This window comes from Miniopterus schreibersii, assembly GCF_964146895.1.
Source record: "Miniopterus schreibersii genome assembly, chromosome: 10".
NCBI lineage: Eukaryota > Metazoa > Chordata > Mammalia > Chiroptera > Miniopteridae > Miniopterus > Miniopterus schreibersii.
In genome coordinates this window covers 20,552,976-20,562,646 of record NC_138110.1, presented here as the reverse complement: position 1 = coordinate 20,562,646, position 9,671 = coordinate 20,552,976, and the positions used below count along the sequence as shown (strand labels likewise).

Genomic DNA, 9,671 nt, shown 5'->3' with positions numbered 1-9,671 from the left:
ACACCATACTGGGGAAAGCGCCGGTGGGCGGGACCGGACGTTCGGTGAGCGTTCGGGGATTGGCTGAGCCGGGCTCGGCGGGGGCGGGCGTTTGCGTAGACTCGGAGCCCAGGCCCAGGCCCAGGCCCAGGCGCCTGGGGTCGGTGGGCGGCCGGAGCCCCAGCGGAGTGGGTTCGGGGAGGTTCGTCTTTGGGGCGGGCGGTGGGGATGCGGCGAGGGTCGTAGCTGACGGGGGTGTCCCCGGGTCCTCAGTGCAGCCCCCAGATGAGCCCGCAGTATTTTCCTTATATGATTGGGCCCCATGGCTGGCGGCGCTGCTCGCTGGGAGCCTAAGAGGATTACAGCAATGCTACAGGCGACGTGGGGCCGGGGACCGAGGGGACCGGGCGGGGCGATGAGGGAGGGCTAGGCCAGAGATGAGGGAGGGTTAGGGAGGCCGCTCCGCCGTAACTGTTCGCCCTGGTCAATGATGACGAGACCACTGCGCAATCTGAGTTCTGGAAACCAGGTGATGGAGTGTGTTCTGAAAACGGACTGAGACCGGGCGAGCGGGCGGCCGCGGCGCCGGGCTGGGGGCCCCGGCTGCCCCAGCCCGGTTGGTGTGGGTGGGGAGGGCGGGGAGGCCCTGAGGTTTTCCGTGAGCCGTCAGGGCATGCCCGCCCCAGAACCCTGCTTTCAAAAGCCTTGGTGGCCCTCATATTGCGTTTGCTTTCTGATTCCAATTTTTTTTATTAGGCAGACTTTTACAAGGATACACCCACATATCTACCATCTAGGGTGTCCTCCCCACCCCCAGCAAATGTATACACACACTTAGAATAATTATAAAGGCAGTGTTTATTACAAATACATTTCATTTTCAAAATTAAACTATCAGCTGTTCAAGTGTGTATATGTTTTTTGGGGGGGGCACACCCTGTATATTCTGCAGTTAACATTTTGCCATATTTGCTATATCACACGAATCCATCTGTTCTATCAAACCACCTTATTTTTTTTTAATGCAGACCTTAGTACGATTCGCCCCATGTGTTAGAGGTCAATATTTATTTACAGTTCTTTTTTAAGGCAAAGTTCCCATGCAATCAAATGTACAAATCTTAAATTGGGATGAATTTCACAAATATATACACTCTTGTAACCCAAACCACTATCAGCTATCAAAATAGAATTAGAACATGTCCATACAGAAAATTCCTTCATGTCCCTGCCCGGCCTCCACCTCCCAGTGAACTATTGTTCTGTTTTTTTCACCACCCATTATAATATGACCCTCTGGGTTACTCCTTTTTCCTTTGTGTTGGCTTTAAGACAAGTGAGCCCTGAACTCTGGCAGTCGATTTGGTACATACTTCAAAAAATATGTATGCTCCTTTTTCACAAGTGTGTGTGAAATTTGGACTTTGAGTTGATCAAAGCTTACCACGTGCTTGATGGCAATCTTCTTTTCACCTGCGTCTTCTGGATGACGAACAGGGAATAATAAAAAGCTACCATTTTTTGCACACTGCCCAACACTGTGCCAGGCACTTACAGACACTGTAATTTGTATACCCAGTGATATAATAATTACTGTATAAAATAGAATAACATAAATCCAAATTGAGGGACATTCTGCAGCCCCATGAGAATAAGGTGTTTTCCTTTCTCATTTTATAAGTCAGAAAGCTTAGGCCCAGAGAAACTGAAGAACTTCCATGGCTTCAAATCTAGAAAATTGCTAAATTAGAATTTTGAGCCCTCGATTCTCACAAGCCCAAGGCCCATGTTGTGTCCAGGGCTTACAGGCTGTGGAATATAGGCATGGGTTAGAAAAAGACTGGTTTCATTAGATGTTTCCTGATAGAAAACAGGAAGGAGGTGAATGAAGTGAATTGTCCTTGGAGGAAGAAAATAAAGTATTTGGGAAGAAATATGAGTAAGGATAACTTTCTATGCTTGCCAATATATGGTAGTTTAGTATCAGGAGGTTTGTTTGTTTTTTGCGGGGCTGAGGGGTGGTGACTGGATGGGGAGAGAGGAAGTGTGGTTTCAGGTAGGCGGAGGAGTGAGGCAATGTTGCTCTACTGGATGTTCAGCCTTTCTCAACCAGGGTTCCTACTGAAAATGATTCTGAGTGACTGTTTTCTCAAACCTCCCAAGGATGGCACCATCCTAGAGCCAGTACCATTCTAGATGCATAGGAGTTATTTCCTTACATATAAGGGATACCTTAGGGCATTAGAACTTGTGTTCGGAACCTAGTAACTCAGTTCCAGTAGTTAGCCATTGTATTGCTGTTGTGAAAGGCTTATTTTTTTCCTGTAGGGCTAATTATCAGGGTGTGTGGGCTTTTGGCTACAAGTAACAGAAGATTTGATTTAAAATGGCTTAAATGTTTATTGTTTCACATAACAAGAAGTCTGTAGGTAGCTAGTCCAAGATTAGTTTACCGGCACTACCTGGTCAGCTTTTGATAGCAATTCGGCCAAAATGCACCCAAAAAAGGAGTGCTATCACTAGGTTCATTTTCATTTTGCGAGGCTGATATTCCCTCAGTGTGAAATTCGTGTGGCTTTGATGAGTGTATTTTAGAATTAAGATTCCCTAAAATGTTTTTTTTACAGCTTCCAGGTAGGATTTTACTGACGCAGCCTTCCTGTGCATAGGTCATTAAAAGTCAGCACTGTGTTTTGTTTACCAACGTATCTCAGTGTCTGGTACAATGTAAAGCAGGTAGTAAATATTAAGGGTGAATGAATGGTCTTGTCTGCAACAAATTAGCCCAGAACTACAACTGGGTTTTAACTTAGCTAGTGCCTTTTCAACTTCACTATCTTTCTTTTGTTTCTAAATAAAAGGGTTAAGTCAATTTCATCTTTTAAATGTCATTTATGCACATGTAACAGAAATACTCCTTATTATGAATGACAGTGAATGCCCACCTACTAGGAAGAAAAATAGATAAATGCATCTTTACCTGCTGGTGCTGTTGAGAAATGTTAATTGGAAGTAGATGAAGAGAAGTAAAATGTATCATGCTTGGGTAAAGAGGCCATTTGAGATGTGATTTTTATGATCCATAAAAACAACTTATTCTTGCAAAGTAAAGTGGTGTAATAGTCATGACTATAATAGAATTTTCAAAGTTTTTAATTTTTACTTAAATTATTTTTAGGGAGAGAGGAAAGGAGAGCTAGAGAGAGAAACATCGATCAGTTGCCTTCTGTCTGCACCCTGACTAGGGATTGAACCCACAACCTAGGTATGTGCCCTGACCAGGAATTCAATCTGTGACCCTTGAGTGCATAGGATGATGTTCCAACCAACTGAGCCTCACTGGCCAGGGCAGATTTTCAAAATTTTAACAGTCATGAATATAATAGGATTTTTCAAATTTTGAATTTGCTGGTAAATCCCTGTTGTGCTATGTAAAGTTGTTTTGTGTGTTAAGAAATAAATGGCCCTAGTCAGTTTGGCTCAGTTGGCCCTTGGACTGAAGGGTCTGGGGTTCTCTTCTGGTCAAGGGCAGGTACCTGGGTTGCAGGCTTGATCCCTGGCCCCAGTTGGGATGCATGCAGGAGGCAACCAATCAGTGTGTCTCTTTCACATTGATGTTTCTCCTCCTTCCCCCTCCCCTCTCCCTCTCCCCTCTCCCCCTCCCCCTCCCCTCCCCTCCCCTCTCTCTTTTCCCCTCCCTTTTCCCCTCCCTCCCTCCCTCCCCCCCCCTTTCTTCCCCTTCCACTCTGAAAAGCAATGGAAAAAATATCTTCGGGTTAGGATTAACAAAAGAAAAAAGAAATGCACTTTGTTGATCCAGTGGGTATGAGAGTACACACACCATATTTAAAGTGCTGATATGTATTGGTTTTATCCTGCTTAATTACATTTTAAATTACCATGGACAAAGTCTGTTTCTTTCCTGTCACTGTGTCCCCTTGAAGGTTGAAAGAGATGTATTATTTGGAAGAGTTAAAAGTGGGCAGTTATGTAGTTAAAGAGCACTTGTTTAAGAGAAAACTGAAGTTTCAGACACAATTCTGCAGCTTACTGGCTGATTGATTAGGTAACAGAACCTCTCTGAGCCTCACTGGTGAAATGAAGGATTTAGATGAGATGATTTGTGAGTTTCCTTTCAGCTCTGAAACATGCTTCTCAAATTCTAGGTTGTCTAAGAAACCAGAATTGTTTTCAATTCTATGAACATTTATTTAATATTTTGCCAAAGGCTTGTGGGCACTAGATAACTAAAGTAAGGACTATTAAGGAGCTTACAAATCTAGTCTTTCTCTTTTCTCATGTGAATTTTAAAATTAAGTTTCTTAATTTTTTTACTATAATATATATAATTTTTACAAGGACTCTTACCAGATTACTATGGCAATGTGTCATTTATAATAACAAATATTAACAGAATTAGGAATATGTAAATATCTGCTGGCATAGTATCACAAATATTCCATAATTTATAATTCCCCCAATTTGATGTTATCCATGAGTAAACTAACATTAAGTTTCATGTTCAAGACAAAGCATTGGGAATGGTCTTTAAAACCATCTCCATTATATTTTAGCTAACTTTTAATACGTCACAAGAATACAAATAATTGACCAGGAAATCAAAACAGCCTGTATGAAAGATTAATATTGTGACTTTCTAAATGTTAAGTATGAAGTATGCATAGTAAAAATGATTAGAAATACTAGATTGATAAATCTTTGGGTTTTTGAAAGGTGATATCTGTTAAAAGACATAAAATAGTTGCTTTATTCCTAAATTTTTTTTCTTTCAGATCTCAGAACAGTTTTTTTCTGGGCTCCAGTTATGAAATGGGTAAGTCTTGAATTTTTTGCAGAAGCTACTGAAAAAAATAATCTTTAATAAGAACTTACAAATTTGAAGTGACTTTTATGAAGGATGAACTCTTCATGGTATACCTCTAAATGATTTCATGCAAATATTCTCAAATGTATCACTTTTACTGTATAAAGTACACTTTAGTTTTTTCCTGAACTCCTTAGATAAGAAGACTTATGGGAAAGTGTTTGTTATCAAAAAACTTACAACTGTAAGCCCCAGGACATGAAACATCATTCAAAAATTTTATGACTAAGTATAAACTGCCTAGAACCCCCAAACTAAGTTTTATTATTAATTTAGTCTGAGAGCTAAAGATACTAGCACCAAAATAGAGGCAAGGAACGTTAGTCTCAAAAAGTAGAAGGATTTATTCAAGGGTATATATTAACATTTGGGCCCTGGCCAGTGTGGCTCAGTTGGTTGGAGTGTCATCCTACACACCAAAGGGTGGTGGGTTCGATCCTTGTTAGGGCACATACCTAGGTTGTAGATTCAATCCCTGGTCCGGACATGTACAGAAGGCAACCAATTGATGTTCTCTCGATTGATGTTTCTCTCACTCTCGCTCAAAAAAAAAAAAAAACATTTGGTAAATGGTAAATCTTGGACTTCTGACTCCAGGACCAATGCTTTTACCCTATGTCAGTGTTTTCATTCCTAAAGTTCTCATTTTGCTGAAGAATAATTGTGGTGGCTGTTTGTAGCAAATCATTGGTTGATTTTATGTTAAAAGGGCCAATTTGGGCCGATAGCTGTGCTTCTCAAAGTGTCATCCCTGGACCTGCAGCATTGGCATCACCAAGGAACATGTTAGAAATGTAAATTTTCAGGCCCCATCACAGATTTACCAAATCTGAAACTCTGGAGATGGAGCCCAGTAATTTGTGTTTTAACAAACCCTGCTGGTGATTCCAATGCCTTATAAAGTTTGAAAACTGGTCTGTAGGATTTCTTTTTAATTGTAGTAAAATACACATAAAATTTACCATCTTTTCTTTTGTAAAGAATCAACTTAATCCCACAGCACTCTCTATATAAAATACAGACACATAATTTTCACCTGTCCCGTCACCTGTTCTTTTTGGCAATCGTCAGCTTGCTCTCTATATCTATGGGTCTGTTTCTGTTTTGCTCATGTTTTTTCGTTTGTTTCAGATTTCATATATAAGAGAAATCATACAGTATTTGTCTTTCTCTGACTTATTTCACTTAGCTTAATACCCTCTAGGTCCATCCATGCTGTTGCAAATGGGACTATTTCATTATTTTTTAGCGCTGAGTAAAATACTCCATTGTATACATATACCACATCTTCTTTTTAAAAAATATTCTTTTATTGATTTTGGAGACAGAGGAAGGGAGAGGGAGAGAGAGAAACATCGATCGGTTGCCTCCTGCACACACCCTGACTGAGGATCAAACCCACAACCAGGGTATGTGTCCTGATGGAATAGAACTGGCTACCTTTTCATTGGATGGGAAGATGCTCCAACCAACAGCCACACCAGCCAGGGCTCTACCACATCTCCTTTATCCACTCATCTATCAATGAACACCTTGGCTGCTTTCATACCTTGGCTATTGTAAATAATGCTGCATTGAACATAGGGGTGCATGTATCTTTTTGAACTAGTGTTTTGAATTTCTTTGGATAAATGCCCAGAGTGGAAGAAAATACCAATGTCACCACTGTAAAAGAGTTTATTGCCTATGTTTTCTGGTCTTTAATGCGTTTTCAATTTATCTTTATATATGGTATAAGAAAGAGGTCTAGATTCTTTTTTTTTTTTTTTTTTAAATATATCTGTCCAGTTTTCCCAACATCATTTATTGAAGAGACTTTCTTTATCCCATTGTCTAACCTTGCCTCCTTTGTCATAGATTAATTGACAGTATAGGCATGGGTTTATTTCTGGGATCTCTGTTGTGTACCATTGATTTATGTGTCTGTTTTTATGCCAGTACCATCCTGTTTTGATTACTATAGCCTTTTAGTATAGATGGATATCAGATAGCATGGTACCTCCAACTTTGTTCTTTCTCAAGATTGCTTTGGCTATTTGGGGTCTCTTGTGATTCCATGTAACTTTTAGGGTTATTCTAGTTCTGTGAAAAATGACATTGGTATTTAATAGGGATTACACTGAAACTAGATTTCTTTGGGTAGTGTGGACATTTTAATGATGTTTTCTTCCAGTCCTTGAATACAGTATATCCTTCCACTTATTTGTGTCATCTTCAATTTTATTCCTAGGTATTTTATGCTTTTGATACAGTTGTAAGTGGGACTGTTTTCTTAATTTCTTTTTGATTGTTTGTTATTGGTATATACAAATGCAACTGATTTCTGAATACTAATTTTGTATCCTGCTACTTCACTGAATTCATTTATTCTAATAGTTTTTTGGTGGAATCTTTAGGGTTCTCTCTCTATAACATCATGTCATCTGCAAATAATAACAGTTCTACTTCTTCCTTTCCAATTTGGATGCCTTTTACTTTTCTTATCTGATATCATTAGGACTTCCATTATTATGTTGATTATAGTAGTGAAAATGTACATCCTTGGCTTGTTTCTAATCTTAAAGAAAACGCTTCCAGCTGTTCATTGAGTGATGTTAGCTGTGGGCTTGTCATATATGGCTTTTATCAGATTGAGGTATATTTCCTCTATCCCCACTTTGCTGAAAGTTTTTATCACAAATAGATATTGGATTTTGTCATGCTTTCTCTGTATCTATTGATATTATATGACCTTTATACTTCATTTTATGTGGTATATCATGTGAATTGGTTTACAGATATTGAACCAACCTCTCATCCCTGGAATAAATCCCATTTGATCATGGTATATGATCCTTTTGATATATGGCTGAACTTGGTCTGCTAATATTTTGTTGTGGATTTTTGCATCTATGCTTATCATGGATATTGGCTGTACTTTTCTTTGTTTATGTAGTGTCTTTTTCTGGTATCAGGGTAATGCTGGCCTCATAAAATAAGTTTGGGAACTTTCCCTCCTCTTCATATCTTTGGAATAGTTTAAGAAGGGTAGGTATTAATTCTTTGAATGTTTGGTAGAATTCACCTGTGAAGCCATCTGGTTCTGGACTTCTGTTTGTTGAGAGTGTTTTGATTACTGCTTCAATTTCATTGCTAGTAATTGGTCTGTTTGGATTTTGTATTCCTGGATCAGTCTTGAAAAATTATGTAATTCTAGAAATTTATCAATTTCTTCTAGATTGTATAATTTGTTGGCATATATTTGTAAATAGACAAAGAATCATTAAAGAATACTATCTGTTGGTTGTAACTTCTTTTACTTATGATTTTATTTGGGTTCTTCCTTTTTTTTCTTGATGAGTTTGGCTAAAGGTTTGTCAATTTTATTTATCTTTTCAAATAACCAGCTCTTAGTTTTAGTGATCTTTTCTATCTTTTTTTAATTTCTACTTTATTTCCTCTCTAATGTTTACTTCCTTCCATCTGTTTACTTTGGGTTTTGTTTGTTCTTCTCTTTCCAGTTCCTTTAGGTATAGAGTTAGATTTTTTTATTTGGAATTTTTCTTCTTTCTTCAGATAGGCCTGTACAGCTAGGAACTTCCCTCTTAGAACTGCTTTTGCTGCATCCCCCAAATTTTGAAGAGATGTGTTTTCATTTTCATTTGTTTCAAGATAGTTTTTGATCCATTGGTTGTTTAGTAGCATGTTGTTTAGTCTCCATGTTTGTGTTTATTCCAGTTTTCTTCCTATAATTGATTCCTAGTTTCATCCCACTGTGGTCAGAAAACATACTTGGTATGATTTAAATCTTGAATTCATTGAGGCTTGTTCTGTGGCCTATAATATGTAGTCTATCCTGAAGAATGTTCCATGTGCTCTTGAAAAAATGGGTATTCTTGCCCTGGCTGTTTTGGCTTAGTTGTTAGAGCATCGGCCCATGGACCCAAGGGGTTTCAGGTTCGATTCCTGGTCAAGGCACGTACCTCAGTTGCAGGTTCAATCCCTGGCCTTGGTTGGGGTGCATGTGGGAGGCAACCAATTGATGTGTCTCTCTCACATCAAGGTTTCTCTCTCTGCCTCCCTCCCTTCCTCTCTCTCTGGAAAAACATCAATGGAAAAATATCCTCAGGTGAGGATTAAAGAAAAGAGTATTCTCCAGTTCTTGGATGAAGTATTCTAAAAATGCCTGTTATATTGATCTGGTCTAATGTGACATTTAAGGCCATTATTTCCTTATTAATTTGATGCTTGATTCTTCCTTATACTTTCTAACTCTTTGTTGAAGTTCTCCCTAAATTACTTGATTCTACTGTCAAGGTTGGTGAGCATCCTTATGACTATTTCTTTAAATTCTTTTTCTGGCAAATTACTTATCTCTGTTCCAATGGGGTTATTTTCTAGGGATTTTTATTGTTCCTTCATTGAGAGAGATTCTTCTGTCTTTCATTTTGTTTGACTTTCTACATTTGTTTATATGAATTAGACAAAATAACTGTCTTGAAAATAATGGTTTGTGTAGATGTGACCTCTGTGTAAACTGTGTGTGCCAGGTAGTCTTGGCAGGGCTGTTTGAGCCAGGCTAGCACTGGCTGTGCCTGGGGTGCTGGCTTTGCCAGGCTGGAGTGGCTCTAGCAGGGAGATTACTTATAGGTTGTGACACCCTGTTGGCTCTCCTTGCTCCCTTTGTTTGGGCCAACATGGGCTCCAGGCAGTTTGTCTGGGCAAGCACTGCTGCAGTATTGCAGGTGGCCAGCCAGGGCATCTGGATAGAGTCCATTCCCACCCTATTGAGGTAGAAGGTAAACATTAGTGCTCACTGGCACCTCCA

The 9,671-nt window shown here is 39.3% G+C and overlaps 1 long non-coding RNA gene across 2 annotated transcripts in view; it reads left to right on the top strand.

Moving 5' to 3' along the window:
• Positions 1-70: 70 nt before the first annotated feature.
• Positions 71-9,671, top strand: part of LOC308562958 — a 53,404-nt gene continuing 43,803 nt past the window's right edge. For both annotated transcript variants that reach the window (XR_013999706.1, XR_013999707.1), the window contains exons 1-2: positions 71-181; positions 4,773-4,813. This is a non-coding gene — a long non-coding RNA (uncharacterized lncRNA). The remainder of the gene's footprint in view (positions 182-4,772; positions 4,814-9,671) is intronic.